This window comes from Giraffa tippelskirchi, chromosome 3, assembly GCF_054371585.1.
Source record: "Giraffa tippelskirchi isolate mGirTip1 chromosome 3, T2T-mGirTip1v1.2.pri, whole genome shotgun sequence".
In the NCBI taxonomy this organism is placed as follows: Eukaryota; Metazoa; Chordata; class Mammalia; order Artiodactyla; family Giraffidae; genus Giraffa; species Giraffa tippelskirchi.
This window is the reverse complement of record NC_137277.1, coordinates 1,966,899-1,986,680: the sequence shown is the minus strand read 5'-3', so window position 1 is coordinate 1,986,680 and position 19,782 is coordinate 1,966,899.

Below are 19,782 nucleotides of genomic sequence, written 5' to 3'. Positions count from 1 at the left end.
GTGCAGCTTCAGATATGGTCTCACCTCGGGGTCTGTGCACACTCTGCTCTCAGCACCCCGAAACCTCTCGCCCAAATATCTCAAGGCTGGCCATCTCATCTCCTCAGGTCTTTGCCCAAATCCCGTCTGTTCAGAGGCCTGCCCACCCACCCCAGAGAGAATCACAGCCTCCTCTGTCCCCCCACCTGGCTCTGTTTCCTGAGGGTCCCCCACCTTCTCATGTGACAGTAAAGCTCCCCGCCGCCGCCTCCGCTCTAATAGGAGGCCCAGGGGCAGGCACGTTTCCTCTGTCCTGTTTGCTGCAAATCCCCGACAAAGACCAGACTCTGACAGGAGGCAGGAGCTCAGTCAGTACGCAGCGAGCAGGACTTCCCTGGAGGCCCAGTGGTTATGAATCGCCCGCCAGTGCAGGGGGCCGAGAGACAGCCAAGCCACACACGACTCCGGACGCCTGAGCGCCCTGGAGCCCGGCTTCGCAACAAGAGAAGCCGCTGCGATGAGCAGCCAACCACCACAGCCAGAGGAGGCCACTCACAGGAGCAAGGACCCAGCACAGCCCAAAATAAAAAGACCAAAGTCCAGGATGAATAAATCAGTAGAGCTGAGGCTCAGTCTGGGCACCTCCAAACGCACCGTGGTGCCTGCACGGCCCCTCCAATGCTAACTCAGACTAAATGTGAATCTCCAGTAGCTAACGTTGCTGGATACCACCATCACCCAGCCTTTGGCTGTCTCTGCTTAGACACATCACAGCCTACTAATTACCTGCCCAGGATTATACGGCTCCTATTAAGACAGTTCTAGGTAGAGAAGGTGAACAGGCAAACATGTGTTTGCGTCATGATAACATGAGCACAGTCAGAAGCTGGAGAGAAGGCAAGAGACCAGACAGGGACAAGTCATGGGGCAAGCCAGCTGGCCAGAAGCCCCAGGAGACGGCTCCTCAGCATGGGTTTGGCTTGATTCAGCCACTTCTTTGCTGTCGAAAACTCAGGGATCAGATCTGTTTTTTTATATTGGGGCTTCTCTGGTCGCTCAGATGGTAAAGAATCCGCCTACCGTGCAGGAGACCCAGGTTCCGTCTCTGGGTCAGGAAGCTCCCCTGGAGGAGGGCAGGGCACCCCACTCCAGTGTTCCTGCCTGGAGAATCCCATGGACAGAGGAGCCTGGTGGGCTACAGTCCATGGGGTCGCAAAGAGTTGGACACGACTGAAACACTAAAATTTTGCACGATCCAAGTCGTACGAGCGAACATCATTAACCAGGAGGCCCTCAATGAGGATGGAAATCAAAATGGTAGTTTATAATTCAGGGTTTCCCAGGAGTACGGAGACTCCAAGGGCGACAGGCAATCAGCGTCTCTGGCTCCATCTCCAAACAGCTCCTTCAACGGGCGCTGCAGCACTCACGCATGACTCAGGGTGGCGCTGCCGCTCCACGCGGCACAGGCTGGTTAACTCCGCCTGCAAGACAACCCGATGACTCAGCATACAGGAAGCACACAGTTGCCCGTGTACACAAGTTTGCCATCACCACCAGCACAAAAAAATTACTTTTTGGATGTGTCCTTTCTTGGGTGTTCCATCTCTTTGGTAGGATTTAGAGGGCAAAATCACTGCAGATGGTGACTGCAGCCATGAAATTAAAAGACGCTTACTCCTTGGAAGGAAAGTTATGACCAACTTAGACAGTATATTGAGAGAAGGCAATGGCACCCCACTTCAGTACTCTTGCCTGGAAAATCCCATGGATGGAGGAGGCTGGTGGGCTGCAGTCCGTGGGGTCGCTAAGAGTCGGACACGACTGAGCGACTTCACTTTCACTTTTCCCTTTCATGCACTGGAGAAGGAAATGGCAACCCACTCCAGTGTTCTTGCCTGGAGAATCTCAGGGACGGCGGAGCCTGGTGAGCTGCCGTCTATGGGGTCGCACAGAGTCGGACACGACTGAAGCGACTTAGCAGCAGCAGCAGCAGCAGACAGTATATTAAAAAGCAGAGACATTACTTTGTCAACAAAGGTTCATCTAGTCAAGGCTATGGTTTTTCCAGTGGTCATGTATGGATGTGAGAGTTGGACTATAAAGAAAGCTGAGTGCCGAAGAATTGGTGCTTTTGAACTGTGGTGCTGGAGAAGACTCTTGAGAGTCCCTTGGACTGCAAGGAGATCCAACCAGTCCATCCTAAAGGAGATCAGTCCTATGTGTTCATTGGAGGGACTGATGTTGAAGCTGAAACTCCAATACTTTGGCCACCTGATGCGAAGAGTTGACTCTCTGGAAAAGACTCTGACGCTGAGAAGGATTAGGGGCAGGAGGAGTAGGAGACGACAGAGGATGAGATGGCTGGATGGCATCACCGACTCAATGGACATGAGTTTGGGTAAACTCCGGGAGCTGGTGATGGACAGGGAGGCCTGGCGTGCTGCAGTTCATGGGGTCGCAAAGAGTCGGACACGACTGAGCGACTAAACTGAACTGAACTGACTGAGAGGGCTCCAAGCAGATAACCAAGGCTTCCTTGGTGGCTCAGTGGTAAAGAACCTGCCTGCTAAGCAGGAGACACAGATTCGATCCCTGGGTCAGCAAGATTCCAGGGGAATGGCAACCCACTCCAGTATTCTTGCCTGGAGAATCTCATGGACAGTGGAGCCTGGTGGGCTAGTCCATGGGACTGCAAAGAGTCACCTGGAGTCTGTCATGACTTAGGGACTCGGTTCAGTTCAGTCACTCAGTCGTGTCCGATTCTTTGTGACGCCATGGACCGCAGCACGCCAGGCTTCTCTGTCCATCACCAACTCCAGGAGTTTATTCAAACTCACGTCCATCGAGTCGGTGATGCCATCCAACCATCTCATCCTCTGTCGTCCCCTTCTCCTCCTACCTTCAATCTTCCCCAGCATCAGGGTCTTATTCAAATGAGTCAGTTCTTCGCATCAGGTGGCCAAAGTATTGGAGTTTCAGCTTCAACATCAGTCCCTCCAATGAACACCCAGGACTGATCTCCTTTAGGATGGACTGGTTGGATCTCCTTGCAGTCCAAGGGACTCTCAAGAGTCTTCTCCAACACCACAGTTCAAAAGCATCAGCTTTCTTTGTAGTCCAACTCTCACATCCATACATGAATACTGGAAAAACCATAGCTTTGACTAGACAGACTTTTATCAGCAAGGTAATGTCTCTGCTTTTTAATATGCTGTCTAGATTGGTCATAGCTCTTCTTCCAAGGAGCAAGTGTCTTAATTTCATGGCTGCAGTCACCATCTGCAGTGATTTTGGAGCCCCCCAAAATAAAGTCTCTCACTGTCTCCATTGTTTCCCCATCTAGACTTCAGGACTAGACACCGACAATGAAGCAGATAATCACTTGAGGAGTCCCATTAAACCCCCAAAGCACGGGCACACCCCTCGACTAACAGAAGAGGAAGGTGCCTTGGTGGTTGGAGGTTGGCCGACCATCAGGCCGTGCCTCTGCGGCAGGAGAGAGGCCGCCTGCTCACTGTTCTGGTTTTCTTTCTTTCCCAGTCTTTGGGGCTGACTTTTGAAGGAGCCACTGGAGCCTGAGGGCCCAGCAGGCCTGCCTGCCTGATCCTGCACCCGGGGCGTGACTCACTCCAACCCCAGGACGTCAGCCGCCCGAAGTTCTAGCCGAACAGACTCTGTCTGTGCCTGGCGGGCAAAGCCCTCAGTTTATCCTGCTGGTGGTCAAGACCATACCCTGTCATTAGCCCATGTACTTGACCACAGAGCTCAAAACATTTTAACAGCATGGGCTTGTTTAATCCTTGTAATCTTTGGTAGGTCTGCGGTGACCTTACTTTTCAAATTTCTGCTTTGTGTACCGAGAAACAACCAGTTGGGTTGAGAGACCCTGCAGAGGTCATCCAAGGATTCAGAATTAGAATCCTGGACCCTTGGCCTTCAATCAGGGGTGCTGACTTTTCTAAATCTCTGCCACAAATCCCTCCTTATCCCCCCAACCCTCAGCTCCCACCCTTTCCTTGCGGATATAGTGTTCGTTTTGTTCTCTGTTGTGGCTCTTGTTGGTCAGTCCTGTTGCATCCGACTCTTTGCGACCCTGTGGACTGCAGCGCGCCAGGCTCCTCTGTCCTCCACTGTCTCCCAGAGTTTGCTCAGATTCATGTCCATTGAGTTGGTGATGCCATCCAACCATCTCATCCTCTACCCTTCTTTCTACTTTGCCTTCAGTCTTTCCCAGCATCAGGGTCTTTTCCAGCTCTTTGCATCAGGTGGCCAAAGTATCGGAGTTTCAGCTTCAACAACAGTCCTTCCAATGAACATTCAGACTCTCAAGAGTCTTCTCCAGCTCCACAGTTTAAAGGCATCAATTCTTCGGCACTCAGCTTTCTTTATGATCCAACTCTCATGTCCGTACATGACTACTGGAAAAACCATAGCTTTGACTATACGAACTTTTGTTGGCAAAGTGATATCTCTGCTTTTAATATGCTCTTCAGGTTGGTCATAGCTTTTCTATCAAGCAGCAAGTGTCTTTTAATTTCAAGACTGCAGTCACCATGCACAGTTATTTTGGAGCCCAGGAAAATAAAATCTGTGATTCTTTTTTTATTTTTTAAGAGTATACACATTCACACAAGTACACAAATCCATATCTGTTTCTGCAGATGTAAGCCATGTGCCAAAGATGCTCTGTTCCTGGTGCAACCCAAAAGTTACCACAACCATCACATACCTTTACATTGGAACTTGACTTCTGAAATATATACACACGGTCTCCCTTGTTGACATACACAATTCAGGATAACCGATGAGAAATCCTAAGAAATCCTGTAAAGACGCAATGGTTTTACTCGTTTAACCACATGTTTTCCAAGCTTCCTTAAATACAGGTGACTTTCTCCCACAGTACCTCTCTGCTGACAACACCGTGATCGTGTTCCTTGGAATCCCCCTTCGGAAACGATGCCTAAAATCATAATCTCTTTGGAGCCTAGGGTTGGGTGTGCAAGCGATGACCTCCACTCCAATCCATGTTGCTACACTGGGGAATTCCAAAGTTCACACAATTCGTCTTCCTGGAGACCGTGGGATTTCTGCGGTCTCCCACGGCACAGCGATGGTTGACGAAAGCCAGGCCCCATGGCAGGTTCCCCAGCCTGAGATTATGGAGCCGAGCACAGCTTAAATGCCGTTCTGCCCTCCTTCTGAATCAGCCCTGGATACTCACTGAAGGACTGAGGCTGAAGCTGAAGTTTCAGTACTTTGGCCACCTGATGCGAAGACCCAACTCATCAGAAAAAACTTTGATGCTGGGAGAGATTGAGGGCAGGAGGAGGAGGGGGTGGCAGAGGATAAGATGGTTGGATGGCATCACTGATTCAATGGACATGAGTTTGAGCAAACTCAGGGAGATGGTGGAGGACAGGGAAGCCTGGCGTGCCGCAGTCCACGGGTCACAAAGAGTTGCACATGACTGAGTGACCGAACGACAGCAAGCCTCCTTCCAGTGGGCCCATCCCACCCACCCTACCAAATCACCAGATGTCTCCGCCCAAGGCCCCTGGACCCCACCAGCTGTCCCACAGTTACAAGTGCCAAGCCTACAAGGGCAAGGGGTCCTGAGAGAATCAGCCCCTTTTCTGTGGATCAGATATGTTCTTTAAAGAACCAACCAATCCCCCAAACTCACAATCCTACACACACACACACACACACACACACGGCCATATTGCTTACAGGACTAGTAACTTCTCCGTCTAGAGACAGTCAGGATAACTGCCTACACTAACCAGATCAGTTCCCTCAGTATTGCATTGGTGGCTGGCTGTGCTGTGCCCTTATATATTTAGGTCAAGCCTTGCAAAGGGTGCATTCCTGTTTTAACAACTATTTTTAAGCTGTGGTCATGTGTCACCATCCAAACACACTAGGCACTGACCAGATTCCTTACTGTCTGAGCCACCTGTCCACCTATAGAGAAGGGAAGGGAAGGGTTTTTAACTGAACTGAATTTGACTTCAATCTTGAAACAGGTTAGTGATTTTTGTTTGTTTGCAAGAATGTAAGGTGGCCACATCTCCTAAGCTGTCAGTCTACCTTGGAAACCATCACATAGGACTTAACAGTTCGGGGACTTCCCTGGTGGCGTAGTGGGTAAGAAATCTCCCTGCCAATGCAGTGGACACAGGTTCGATCCCTGGTCCGGGACGATTCCACACGCCTCGGAGTACTAAGCCTGCACACCACAACTACTCAGCTTGTGCTCTAGAGCCTGAGAATCACAACAGGGGGGGCCACTGCAGTGAGAGGACCCCATGCCGCAGCGGAGAGTAGCCCCAACTCACTGCAGCCAGAGAAAGCCCAGACGCAGCCACAGAGTTACTTACATAAGCAAATAAATAAAAATTCACCAGTCCAGTTAGCTTGACTGGCAAACATTTATTGGTTATCAACTGTGGACCAACAGCTAGGTGCAGAAATACTAAGTTCTAAGAAGATGTGGATGCTCACCTTTGGAGACTTAGACTCAAGGACCCGTCAAAGACGCCAGTGCTGCTGAGGGGGAAATAGACATTGTTCAATGTTCTCTGAGTCCTGTTAGAAGTCACAAGTTCTTAGCTTCGTGGTTAAAGAAGGCAGCTTCCAGGATCAGAGGGTCTTAACCAAGACCCAGTTCTACTTGCTACTAGCTGTGTCAACAAGAGCAAACTATTTAACCTCCTTCGGTTGTGGTTTCCTGACCCACAAGGTGGACGTCCTCCTGGCCGCTGTCTCTAACTTGCTGCAGGATTCAATGAGACGGTGCACTCAAACCCCTCTGTGCGGCACCCCACAGACACCAGCGCTGACCTCCGTCCCCTCCCCCTCCCACCCCAGGAGGTAAAACAGCACAGCTGCTTTCCCAGCTGCTGCTGCACGGCCAGTCTCCAGCACGAAGCCGTTTCCTGGTGCGAGACCTACAAGAGAACCCGATGCCTTCCTTCTCTGCCGGCCTCCGCGGTCAGCATGACATTGACCAAAAGACAACCAAAGGACTAGGGGCTTCCTAGATGGCGCTAGCGGTGAGCACCCGCCTGCCAAGGCCGGAGACCTAAGAGACTTGGGTTCGATCCCTGGGTCAGAAAGATCCCCTGGAGGAGGGCGTGGCAACCCACTCCAGTACTCTTGCCTGGAGAATCCCACGGACGGAGGAGCCTGGCGGGCTACAGCCCATGGGGTCGCAAAGAGTCGGACACGACTGAAGCGACTTGGCATGCACACATACAGAAGGACTAATGCAGGGGTGAGATCAAGGTCTGATCCAACCCAGGTGCCTTTAAAAGGCCAGTGTCCACTTACAGACCTTTGTATCTTGCACTTTCCTGTCCAAGGGGAGAGCCAAGCCTCTCTGGGAGCGGCTGAGGGCTCTGGACAGCGTGGTGTCCCTCGGTCATCAGTCACCCAGCAGCCCTTCTCCAAGGACATTGCACAGACATCCTGGGAGCCACCATCTCTGAAGTTCAAGGGCAGATTCTAAGTTATTCCAGGGAAGCAGTGAGCGAGCTTCGCTTTCACTGGCTCTGGATGTTCATGGAATATGCCTGGTGTTCTCCACACAGGGAGGAAAGAATAAACTGCTTTCTTTTAGACAAAAGCAGAGCAAACTCTGTAACTCCCTCCTTTAGGGTGTGGTGCCTCGCACATCACCTGAGAAGCATAGCTGCTTCTGCCAACAGCAGCAAACCCTGCACAGATCTCGTGCCAGGATTCCCAAGTTCATTGTTCATCTTCCTGATTCACCCTCAAGACACCAGTGCTGTCAGACAGTTAATTAGAATATGCTCCAGTGCAGAAGCAATCCTGGGTCAGTTTCTTACCCATGCTCTGTGCTCAAATGCCCTTACAGGGAATCAAAAAGGTTTGAAAATAAAATCAAGCCAATAGGACATTTCCAAGATGGTGAAGGGTCCAGGATCAGAGCGTCACAACTAATTGGTAAAGTTTTCTTAAAAAGAAGCCTCCATAATCGTTCATCATTGATCAAGTTTTGCTGTGTTCTAGGCGCTATACTCAGTACCTTACATAGGTTTTCCTCAGCGCATCCTCTCGGAAACTCTTTGAGAAGGTGCAATTACCTCCCCCAATTAAACCCGAGATGACACCAACACTTTAGTGAGGTTTAGCAATTTACACAAGGGCATGCAGTAAGTTTTTGGACCCTCCTCATTTCTAAAAAAAACAGCAACAACAAAAACTGTATCATCTGGATAAAGTCAAGTTTTAGCAACCTCAAAACGAAAGAAAAAATACAATCAACATTTCTTGGATTGCCTCGGCAGTAGAAGGGCTGGTTGAGTGAATCTGATCTCAATGCCTTTAGCTGTTTCTGGTTGAACCATCTTCTTTGAAACCAACTGTTCCTGAAGGCTGGATTGATGCAATCAACCAATTCTGAATGTCAACACACGGTCCGCGTGGTTTTACGGTGGTTCCTCTTCCCGCCTCCCAGGCTGGTGCAAGCGTCTACTAGGAGAGAGGAAGAACAGGAGGTCTGAAGAGCAGAACAGAAAAGCTCAGCCATCTTCCCTTCCTCCTAAATGGACTTAAGAAACCATCACAGTGTGATCTCGCTTTCTCGTTTGAAGTGTAGGCACAGCTCCTTCTCAGTAACCAGAGCCCTTGAGGTCCTGCTGATCCCAAAACAGAGTCACAGCATCATCACAGGTTACGTTCACACAGGCTTCCCGTGAGGAAAACCCTCTACACTTGCCTTCCTCCGCTGACCATCACGTACTGGGCTTAAGAGTTAAGTCTCCCCAAAGCTGTGTACTGCGTGGGCAAATGAAAACGGTAATGGAGAACCAGGCTTCCCAGGTGGTACAGTGGTAAAAAATCCATCTGCAATGCAAGAGACACAAGAGACCCGGATTCGATCCCTGTGTCGGGAAGATCCCCTGGAGGAGAAAGCAGCAACCCAGTCCAGTATTCTTGCCTGGAAAGCCCACGGACAAAGAACTTAAGGAGCTACAGTTCATAGGGTCTCAAAAGAGTTGGACACGACTGAAGCAACTCAACACAACACACAATCTTTCTCTTTCTTAGGTGACGAAGGTTTAGGCCCCTCTCTGCCACACAGGCCCGCAAACCTGCTGAAGAAGTCTCACATCTCACTGGGTGGCCTCCTCTCCTTCTGGTCTCCTGTCCTATGTCCGTCTGTTCCACTTCATCAGTGAGCCCAGCTGCACCAAGACCCCACGGAGTGGGTCTTGTTTGTACAACCACGGGTACCACCAGGCAAGACGCCATGCCTGAGACCTCTTAGGGCTCTAGGGCCACACTGACGGACCACATGGAGGAGAGGGCAAAGGGCAGATTTGGCCTCCAGCCAGCTCCGTGATTGTACTGGCCACTGCTGACCTAAAAGCCAATCCTAAAGGAAATCAGCCCGGAATATTCCTTGGAAGGGATGGTGCTGAAGCTGAAGCTCCAATACTCTGACTACCCGATGGGAAGAGCCCACTCACTGGAAAGGTCCCTGATGCTGGGAAAGACTGAGGGCAGGAGGAGAAGGGGTGACAGAGGATGAGACGGTAGGCTGGCATCACCGACTCAATGGACATGAGTTTGAGCAAACTCCGGGAGACAGCGAAGGACAGAGGAGCCTGGCGTGCTGCAGTCCACGGGGTCGCAGAGAGTCGGACACGACTGAGCAACTGAACAACAACCTGCCTCTTGAACCTGCCTCCCACCTCCCACCCCATCTCACCCTCTAGGTAACTCAACCTCTAGTACCTGGAAATAAATTCCGTGGTCTCGGGCCTGGGTAGGGAGATTCAATCTCACCCTCTGCGCCCCCACCCCCACACTTCCAGAGGAGACCCCGATCTTCCAGCTCTTCCCCACCTGGGACCCGTCCCCACCTAGGGAAGCGAGCCCTGAGGCATGCGTTGCCTGTAAGGCACTGACTTCTCTGCTTTGCATCTCTAAGTCTCCTAGCTTTGTACTTCCCTTGGGAGGACTCAGAACAGAGTTACTCAATTCATTTTTCTGTAAGGATTAATGCTTTTGTGGAACTGGGGTTGAAAAAGCTCCCACATAGGAGACTGGACTCTTTTTTTCTTTCTTAACAAGCATAGCTTGTTTTAAGCAGCCCAGACTTGGGAAATTTTTCATTGTAGATTCAGAATACAAAGACAATTGTGTTTTTGTTGCTTTCTTTGTAAAACTATTAAAATCTCGGTTAGATACATCCCTAGATTTTGTTTAATGTTTTTGATGTCAGCAAAAAAGCACCGTTTTTAAACAGTTTATTATCTAATTGTCTTTTTGTACTACATTGGAGGGCTTCCCAGGTGGCTCAGTGGTAAAGAATCCTCCTGTAACTCAGAAGATGCAGGTTCGATGCCAGGGTTGGGAAGATCCCCTGGAGGAGGAAATGGCAACCCACTCCAGTATTCTTGCCTGGGTAATCCCAGGGACAGAGAAGCCTGGCAGGCTACAGTCAGTTGGGTCACAAAGAGTTTGACAGGACTAAGTGATTAAACAACAATAACAAATTACATGGGAATCCAGTTGATTTTCCAAACTGACCTTGTATCCAACAAACTTGCTTTTTCTTTTCTTCCTGAAGGATGTTTTCCCTGGATGCAGAATAGTGAATTTACAGTTCTTTTATTTCAGCACATGAAAAATATTATGCCATTTCCTCTTGGCTTCCGTCGTTTCCAATAAGAAATCATAGTTAAGGTGTTACATCTCTCTTGCTGTTTTCAAGGGTTTATTTGGTTTTTTTTTTTTCTTTGTCTTCAGGTTTCTGGAGTTTGGATGTTCTGGGTCTTGGAGCTTGGGTCTCTTGGGTCTTGGCAAAGCTTCTTTTGGTGTGAATTTCTCAGGATGGTGCACTGGATTTGACTGAGGACAGAGTTTGGCAATTCCCACCTCGATCAGATGTTCTAATTTTACAAGAAAAACTAGAAATAATGGAGTGTTTTTTAAATTTTAAATCCCCTGGTTTTTCAAAACTCTCAATAAATTTTAATTTGTTTATGCCAAAGTGCTGGATTAAAAAAAAGAAAAGAAAGAAAACAAAAAGGAAAACAATCCTCCCAGCGCCAGAGACCTCGGGACCTATTGGTTAGTCTTAAATGTGGTTCTCTTTAAAACAGTAAAGTACCTTCTTTGTTTCAGTTAATGCTCTCCAGTTACTTTAACTTGGACAGCAGAATGAAGATTCATACTGTGTTGTAACTGATTTTTTCCCGCCCCGACTTTCCCATTCTTCGCGTTCAACCCCTATGAGTCACTTTGTCTCCCGATGTCTCTCATCTTACAGTTGGGTTCAGCTTTGTGATCCCGTCGTGTTTTAGAAACGATGCTGCTTAGCCCACTTACAGTTATTGACACACTAGATATGATTAATCTTAATTCGCTTCCTCTGAGGTGAGTGTCGGGGCTTCTTCACGTGGCTTCTGAAGGTAGAGACACAGCTACAGAACTACATTCCAGCAAAGATTTAGAAAAGCATGTGGTCGCCATGACTACATTGATAGGATTTCGTATGTCTAATCCTCCGTGGGATGTCTAACCTCTGATAACTCGGTACTTAAAAGATCATCCTCACTTATTTACAGGGACGAAGATCCCCCTGAGAGAAAACCTTTGAAGAGACAGGAATCTCCGCCCCCCTCTCTGCCTCCTTTGGGCAGCAGGCAGAGGCATGTGAAGCCAGCGAGGCGGGTGGGGTCTTGTTTCCCCGCACACAGCAGCACCCCCCACTGCAGAGCCGCCGGCTGCCCAGCAGCTGGCCCTCATTCCAGGAAGTGGACGCTCAGCCATGTGCGACGGGGGACGCGCTCGGCTGCCCCCGAAGCAACTGGGAAAACCAGCTCGCGCCGGCTCTTTTGCGGTCTTGCAACAACGCAAGCTGCCGAAGATCAGAAAGGCATCATGGGAAAATCCCCTGCTTATCACAGGCCTTCTGCTTCTGCGTCCTAAACGGGGATGACGGACAAGGGAGCGGGGTCGTACCTGGGTCCGAGCCCCAGCCTGTGTCACGGACCCAGCATCCATCCTTCCTCCCCGCGCTTCCCAAGCCCCACGTTTAGACCGAGAGGGCCCGGCGGTCGCCAGGAAACTCTGAGAAAGAAAGGAACAGCAGAGCATGTCTCTGGCAGGCTGGTCACGGGTAATGGACTCTCCAGCTGAACTTCCAGGCACCTGGGATGGAAACAGCACGTCTCCTCGCCTCGAAACCGAAGGGCCCAGAAGGATCAGATCACCCTGCTCCAGCCAACCTGAGCTGGCAAGGACCGGGGCTGCGATTTCTCAGCCTTGAGGGCCAGCTGTGTCCCAGACAGCTCGGCCCAGGGAGGCAGCCAGTCCAGTGACTTGCGTCTCCAGTAGATTCCTTGTCAGCTTCCATTAGACTCTTCACAGACAGGAAGCCAGAGATTCCAGTTTAAGTTTGCCAAAAGCCCTCCCCTGGACCGTAAGCAGTGGCTTCTGCTGAGCAGAGTAGGAGACTTGAAGTCAGGCTTAGATTTGAATATTGTCTCTGCCATTGAGCATCTATGTGACCTTCAGTTATGCTCCTAAGAATGAGAAGAGGGACTTCCCTGCTGGTCCAGAGGCTTAGACCCTGTGCTCTCAATGCAGGGGCCCAGGTCCAATCCCTGGTTGGAAAACTAGACCCCACAGGCCACAAAGATCCCACATGTGGCAACTAAGACCTGATGAAGCCAAATAATAAAAAGAAAAGGAATTAGCCAAAAAAAGAAAGAGAATGAAATGAGATGTGCATAGAATACCTACTGCGTCCGTGCTAAGTCGCTTCAGTCGTGTCCGACTCTTTGCGACCCCATGGATCGTAGCCTGCCAGGCTCCTCTGTCCATGGGATTCTCCAGGCAAGAATACTGGAGTGGGTTGTCATGCCCTTCTCCAGGGGATCTTCCCAACCCAGGGATCGAACCCAGGTCTCCTGCATTGGCCAGCGGATTCTTTACCATTGAGGCACCTGGGAAGCCCCTACTAGGGCTCAAACCCATGGCGCCCTGCACTGGAAACGCAGAGTCCTCACCACTGGACCACCAGGAAAATCCCTTATTATGGATATTTTAATTCAATTAATGTTTAGTAACAAATCCATGACAGAAGCACTTTTATTATCCCCATTTTATAGATGAGGAAACTGAGGCACAGTGAACCCAGGTCTATAGCCAATAAGTGACAGAGCCACTTTTTTAACCCAAACTAACTGGCTCCAGAGAAATAACTGGCACTTAGAAACAAGGTTTTCATAGCTCTAAAAAGTGGACATGTTTAATCACATTCAAGAACCCTTCTAGAACTAGTCTATGCACTTGGCACATAGAAATAGACAAGGTAACGTGCCTGTTTGGACAGCTCAGATGTCTCTGTACTAGACACACAATGAAGTCTGAACACCTCCATGTTCTATCAAGAGCTGTCAGGACTCTTCCCAACTTCGTGTAGAACCTGCCGGCCAGCTTCCTCCCCACACTGGACAACTCAGAGGACCCTGCACGCATGGACACCGTCCTCCCTTTGCAGCGCTGCACAGATCTGTTTACTGCGGGGTGACCCTGCACCCACAGTTCACTGTCCCAGTTGTGCCTACCTTTCCAGACCCTCCTGAGATCTACACGGTCCAAGCACTCTGTCCACGCTTTCTTTCCTCATCAGAATGCATTTCCCTCCCCCCATCCAAGGCGGATCTGTGGGGGACCTCCCTGCCAGTCCAGCGGTTAAGAATCTGCCTTGCAATGCAGGGGACTTGGGTTCCATCCGTGGTCAGGGAACTGAGATCCCACGGAGCAACTAAGCTGGAGCAGGGCAGCTGCTGAGCCCCCCGAGCCATAACCGGAGGGTGAGTGCAGCGAAGACCCCACGCACTGCACCTGAGGCCGCTGCAGCCGAAAGATAAGCAGATGGATAAATGAAGATTTTTAAAACTTCTTAAAAAAAAAGATGGATCTGTGATTCTGTCACCACGAGTGACGTGCGTTGAGAGGCTTCCTGGTGTCCGTGAGAAAGGCAGCGGGCGGGAGCTGGGGGGCTGGCTGCCACACACGCATCCCCACCCGGCTTCCTTACGCTTCAGCTGAAATGAAGGGACCACTTCTTAGACGGGCCCTTGGGGAGCGGGCAGGGGGCTGGGAGGTGGCACATGCATCAGAAAGGAAAATAAAAGTTGAAAACAGCAAAAAGTTTCACACCCACAAATAATGCTAGAAAGATGATGAGGGGGGATTATAAAAATAACTGAATCCACTCAAACTTATTTTTAAAAAAATAAGTCATCCTCATTTGGTACTTTATTATTGGTAAGAAATTGCTGATGACACGTTTCAGGACTAATGGTGCCCACAGGAGGATGGAAGGCTGGGGCAAGGCGGGAGAGGCTGCTCCTGAGTCTCCTACTTGAAAGGCTCTGAAGGCGTCTTAGTCACTTAAAGGGCCAGCTCTGAGCTCGGAGCACAGCAGGAGCTCCTTACCCGCGCCTGGCACCGACCTGACTGCCTTGATCAGGTGTGATTGAAGGTTTGGTCAGACCAGCTCCCAGAGTAGAATCCTCTGGTAAATAAGCATTTCTGCACCCCCTCCGGGCATGACGTCTTGTGAGCAGACACTGGAATAATAGTTATGGGAGAAGACGCCCATCCCCACCCTTCAAAGAGGGCGCCTGGGAGGCAAGACCCACAAATATGTAGTCAGCATAAACACAAAGAGAAAAGTACAGTCATCCCAGGAGTCTGTTGAGGGGAGAATGAATGGCCAAGGTGGAAGAGATGAACCACAGGATCCCCGGGCGAGCAGACGCTGGCTGTATGTCTGATTGACCCGGGCATTAGTAGCCCGAGAAGAAACGCCCAGACAGCACTCTGCATCAGGTCTCCAAGCGCATTCTCCACAGTGGGGAGAAGGGCTGAGACCCGCGGGCCCTTTTCTAGACGTCTCTTCCCAGAGCGCGTCTGAGGGGGCTGTCAGGCTCCCCCTGGTGACTCTGCAAGGGTGACCTACCCTCCTGGGGCACCCAGATTAGGGTCAAACAGGACCAATGTGCAGCGTAATAGCACTAAATCTACAGGAGGATTCAAGCTTGCAGAGCTGGTGTGGGTGGTCCAAGAGAATCCAGCTTAACACAGACGCTCAGAATGTGCCGATAGGCGTAAAGCTCTCAGAATGGCGCCTGGAACATCCATAGCAGCTTTCACACCATCTACCTGGAGTAAGGGGCTTCCCAAGTGCCACCAGTGGTAAAGGACCCGCGTGCCAATGCAGGAGACCTAAAAGACACGGGTTCCATCCTTGGGTTGGGAAGATCCCCTGGAGGAGGGCGTGGCGACCCACTCCAGTATCCTTGCCTGGAGAATCCTGTGGACAGAGGAGCCTGGCGGGCTACAGTCCAGGGGTCACACAGAGTCGGACACGACTGAGTGACTTAGGAGGCATGCACACGCCTGGAGTAAGAGGCCCAGTAACCGTCCACAGAGGGGTTCTCTGGCCCCACCTTCCCCCCCAGGGAGCTCCGATCTCCTTCAAAGCCCTTCCAGAAAGCTCTGGGGGTCCCCAGGGAGTGTCCCCCCTGCACCCCTACTTAGTACTCGCTTGTTGGGCCTCCAGCAAACAGATCCGCCTCCCAGATGCCTTCAATACTAGAGTCAGTGTGGTATCACTCGCCGCATTAGGACTTGGCTGGAATATGGTAGCTCCCCCACGGGAGAGAGCCCTGGCACTGAGGGCCAAGCTTTTAGAGCAGCCTGACCCAGAATCAAAGCCAGGCCAAGCCGCTCGCTCACTCTGTGACGGTAGGCTGTTTGACCTTTCTGAGCCAGGTGTTCTTTGTAAATGATAATAGCTATTCAGAGCCCCAAAGATTTTTCTTTTACAAAACACATAATTTACTAAGTGCTTATCAAATGCGAACCTATCTAATTCTCCAAAAAAGCCCATGACGTCAGTACTATGATTATCCTCATCTTATAGATGACACCATAGCACAGAGAGGTCAAGTAACAGGCTGAAGGTCACACAGCTAGTGGGACCAAACTAGCAGAAGCAAGATTCAAACTCTGGTGTTCTAGCTACTGAATCCTTGTTCTTAAGCACCATCTTAGCTAAGTATTAACAGTCAAGCAACTATTTTTCATACTTTTGTTGAGATGAGAAATTTCAAACACACAAAGGCAATGAGAATGCACTGTACTCAGCACTCAACCTAAGCAATCACCAACACTGCGCTGTTTCAAAGACACTGTTAATTTTCTTCTTAAATTGCAATAATAAATTCTTTGCATTCTTTTTGATCTTGTTTAAATCAATGGTTATGTTTCAGTAATTTCCTTTAGTTTCCTCAAACAATCATAAAATTAAGACATCGGGTTCTTATGTTTATAAAGTACATTTCAGTTCAGTTCAGTTCAGTCATTCAGTCGTGTCTGACTCTTTGCAACCCCATGAACCGCAGCACGCCAGGCCTCCCCATCCATCACCAACTCCCGGAGTCCATCCAAACCCATGTCCATTGTATCGGTGATGCCATCCAACCATCTCATCCTCTCTCGTCCCCTTCTCCTCCTGCCCTCAATCTTTCCCAGCATCAGGGTCTTTTCAAGTGAGTTAGCTCTCTGCATCAGGTGGCCAAAGTATTGGAGTTTCAGCTTTAAGTACATTTACAATGCTATTATTGTATATCTCTTTGTAGAGCTTATGGAGCACATTTACTTGATTACTTCATTGGATTTTTCAGCAACCTCTGAAGACAGGCAGTGAGGTTGCAAGGATTCCGCTTTTAAAAATGGTCAAATGAAGCCCAGAGACCTTAAAGAATTTGCTCAAGTTCACACTATTTGATTTTTTAAAGTTTTCAGTTGATTGGTTGCTGGAACCTCAATATATTGTGGAAAAAAATAATGGCTCTGGAATTGAGCAGCATTCAATTGGTACAATATATGATGTAAAATCAAAATAGTAATGTGTAGATAATGTGTGTGATCAAATATAGACGAATGTGGTCCATATAGGGGTGTGTGTGTGTGTGTATGCATATGTGTCATGACTAACCCACTGAACATACATTCCCTTTCCTCCTTCTAGATAGGATCACTCAGAAAAAAAATCCTCTGATTACTCAGGTCACCTTCAATCCTTCCAAATCTTGTCAGCACTAGGATATTCACCAGAGTCCTGGATGCCCCTATTTTCCCCCAAAATTGTTGGCGTCTCTGGTTCTCAGGTGAGGTTGTCTCAGTGTCATCAGTGACAAGTGTATCAATCTTCCCTTTAGGAAGATCCAAGGAAAACCTCCATTATTTTATTTGAACTCTGTTTCCTTTTCAGGAGATTGGAGTGTTGGAGATCTTATGATACTCTTTATAAGAAGAATCATTGGAGTGTGATCACTAAAAAAAAGAATGTACCACCAAAATTGCTCCCTCCATTGCCACAAAGCCTTTTCTAAGTAAAAGAAACACATCCATGGCTCCATGTCTTCCTTCCCTGTTTACCAATAAAGTTTATTAAGAACATCATGCATAATTCATTTTTAGTTCAAGAATATTAGACTTGTAGCTTCCCTGGCGGTTCAGATGGTAAGAATCTGCCTGAAATGCAGAAGACCCAGGTTCAATCCCTGGGTCAGGAACATCCCCTGGAGAAGGAAATGGCAGCCCACTCAGTCTTCTTGGCTGAGAAATCCCAAGGACAGAGGAGCCTGGCAGGCTACAGTCCATGGGGTCTCAAAGAGTCAGACACAGCTGAGAGACTAACACACCCCCCCACACAGGGCCTGTGGAGACCTAGCTTTGGAGCTAGCTCACTGATGCTTCCACACTGGACTTAAACGGCGGAGGGAAAGTTCGTCTTTTGTGACTGGAAAAGTCATCTAAGCCATGTTTCTGTCCTCATATGTTTGCATTTAAAGTTTCTATGGTTTCTGTGGAAACTACACAGTGACTTATAGGAAGAAATTCAAGAAAAGCAGTTTTTTTCACGTGTCCCTTTACATGATGAAAGTTCCTGACTTCAGACGGTAAGGCGCAGCGCCTGGAGCGGGGTTGGCAAGTGGGACATTTTGTTGAATAATAAACAAATGAACGGATTCATCTGAGCACCTGGTGAAGTGTGTGAAGTGTTATATCGTCAAGACATTTGTTAGGACTCTTTTTCCACATGTGTGTGAAGTAATTTCCATTAGAGCTGATAGGTTTTTCAAATAGTAATACCTTAGGAACCTGTTCTAATGAATAAAGAGCAATAACATAGGATGAACTGATTATCTTAGGTTGTTGCTCAGTTGATCAGTCGTGTCCAGCTCTCTGTGACCCCAAGGATGGCAGCACGCCAGGCTCCTCTGTCCTCCACTGTCTCCCGGAGCTTGCTCAAACTCATGTCCATCGCGTCGGTGATGCCATCCAACCATCTCATCCTCTGTCGTCCCCTTCTCCTCCCGCCTTCAATCTTTCCCAGCATAAGGATCTTTTCAAATGAGTCAGTTCTTCACATCAGGTGGCCAAAGTATTGGAGCTTCAGCATGAGTCCTTGCATTGAATATTCAGGGTTGATTTCCTTTAGGATGGACTGGTTTGATCTCCTTGCAGTCCAGGAGACTCTCAAGAGTCTTCTCCAACACCACAATTTAAAAGCATCAATTCTTTGGTGCTCAGCCTTTATACAAATAGGTATTTTTCAATAAAAGAAAAGATTTGCTGTTTTACTTTAAGTGTCTCTCTCATTCTCTCTTTTATCTTTTTTAAAACAGAAGATGAAGGTAACCTCAGCTTTTCTCCGTCTAGAAAACTATAACTGCTTTACACAGTTCCTGGTTCTCAGTAAATATTTATTCCATAAAAGAATTGCTCCACTGCTTGAGCCTCCATGTATCAGAGGGACACATCCTGATTCTGCTCCTCTCTGAAATACATGGGTTCTTGGTGGGAGGTTTTCTTCCCTCTCTAATGCTCTCTGCTTCTGATTCCACACATAACCAGCATCGGTAACATAGCGTCAAAACAGGTTGAATCCTGTGCAATTTATAATATTTGACTGGCTCACAATAGCAGTCATTTCAGAGAGATTAAAAGTCAATAGGATTACGACACAGAATTTCTTAAAGTGTGATTTTAACATCCGTCTCTTACAAACTGGTCAAGTGATCAAAAAATAACAAAGACGTTGGATGTTGGAGCAGCTGATAAAGACCTTGTATGAAGCACACACTTTCAGAAATTTATCTCAGCTCTTAAGCTGCATTCTTATCAAGACTTTGAGGAATATTTCTAAAAATTGGGCACTCACTAGCGCATAAGGGACATCTCAATAGGTACCAAAGAACTGGAAACATATATACCCTACTCTATGACCGCAGTATGATAAAATAAGAACTCAGTTTTAAAAATAGTCTAAGTACTCTTGTATATTTAGAAATTAAAAGTGGTACCACATCTTGTGTGTATGGGCCAAAGAGGAAATCATGCTCGAAATTAGAAATAATGCCAAGCCCAGCCTGGATGGGAGGGGAGTTTGGGGAAGAAAGGAAATGTGTATGTATGGCCGAGTCCCTACGCTGTCTACCTGAAACCATCACAACATTGTGTATCAACCGTACCCCAGTACAAAATGAAAAGCTTAAATTAAAAAAAGACATAACGTCAAGTTGCTTTGTCATGGCCTGATTTTTCCCATTTTGTTCAGGATGGTTTTCCATCTGATGGCACTGGTAAGGCTAACAGAGCAGGCCTCAGGAACAACAAAAACAGTCTGGTTTTCCTTGGGGAAAACTACAAGTCTTAATGAAAGGGCTTATT